This window comes from Etheostoma spectabile, chromosome 18 (assembly GCF_008692095.1).
Source record: "Etheostoma spectabile isolate EspeVRDwgs_2016 chromosome 18, UIUC_Espe_1.0, whole genome shotgun sequence".
NCBI lineage: Eukaryota > Metazoa > Chordata > Actinopteri > Perciformes > Percidae > Etheostoma > Etheostoma spectabile.
Window position 1 is genome coordinate 17043283 of NC_045750.1, and position 1448 is coordinate 17044730.

The window sequence follows — 1448 nt, forward strand, 5'->3', positions numbered from 1 at the left end:
CACTAAGGTCTATATAAAAGAGACTTTAGATACAGTATTAGGGGATCAGTAAGGCCCATATATAAAAGAGACTTCAGATACAGTATTAGAGGACTAAAGTCTATATAAAAGCATCCAAAGAGCACCATGTCATGGGACCTTTAAAGAAATGCAAACAATCGCTGACTTTTATTTTCCAATCCAGTAATGTCGTCTATCCAGACCAGCCCTGATAGGTCTGGCAATGCAAGACTACACTTAAACCAATGCAAATCAACTAAGAAGGAAGCAGATTTCACTATCTCACCCCCCAGTCAGCTCTTTGGCACATAAAAAAGATGATAAACATAGATATTTGTGTGTTGATTTAAACAACTACGATACATCAATTTGATCATATACTGTACTAAATACCTTTGTGTAGAAAAAGCAACCACGCCCTAAACACTAGCCAGCTCCCCTGTTTCTCCCCGTGGTGAAAATGCTGCGAGGCTGACAGAGAGAAGATACATCGCTCCAAGCCTCAGCCTGTGATTACAGTTTTTGATGATTATAGTTTTCGATACTGCAGGGCTTCATCTCAGCCACCTTACCACACTATGACTGCAGGGGCGTTGTCCAAAGAGCAGCCACGATCTCTCCCGCACTGGAGTCCAGGGAGGACATCACCTTTGTTCTGGACAACAAGAGCAAGTGGTAGGAAGCTTAAATGACTTTCTGTTGACATTGCAGTTATTATGACACTCCTACAGACAGAATCATGAACACTAAAAAAAAACAGTAATCTATTTCTGGTATTAGTCAACCTGTGCATTTGAAAAAATCCGTTGAATATGAAGCTTGCTTCAATGTTCCCTAGCTACAGCACTTTAATAAAAGGGCAGTTTTGAAACAAATTAGGACAAAGACAAAAAACAGAAACTATTCATGCTTGTTTAGCCTTTTTATACCAGAGAGAAAAAAGACATTGGACCACATCAGACAAGAAAACAATGCCCACAGCTTGTAATTATGTTTGAAATGTGGTAACTACAATATCGAGATTTCCAATTATTTTCAAAGAAGACAAGAAAGAAAACAGCCTTCAGGAGATATAAGTCTTTACTTCACATGGTTCCACTTTACAGGCTTGAAGAGAAACAAACAAATTGCACCTCATTTGGTTGCGCTGGGTATTTTTAACTGCTTTTGGCTGGCAAAGCCGCAGCACAATCAATTGCATGCTCGAGAACAGAACTGACTCGGCAGAAAAAGCCATGCCATGTGTACAACCTCTTACACACACACACACACACACACACACACACACACACACACACACACACACACACACACACACACACAGTGTGTACAGTATCCAGTGGTTTTACATGAGAAAGTTGCAGCTCTTTCTGTTTGTGGCCTGGCTTGACTCTCCCTAACAAGACTGAGTCAGCGAGTCGCTATGGCAGTAAAATGACTGGCTGGAC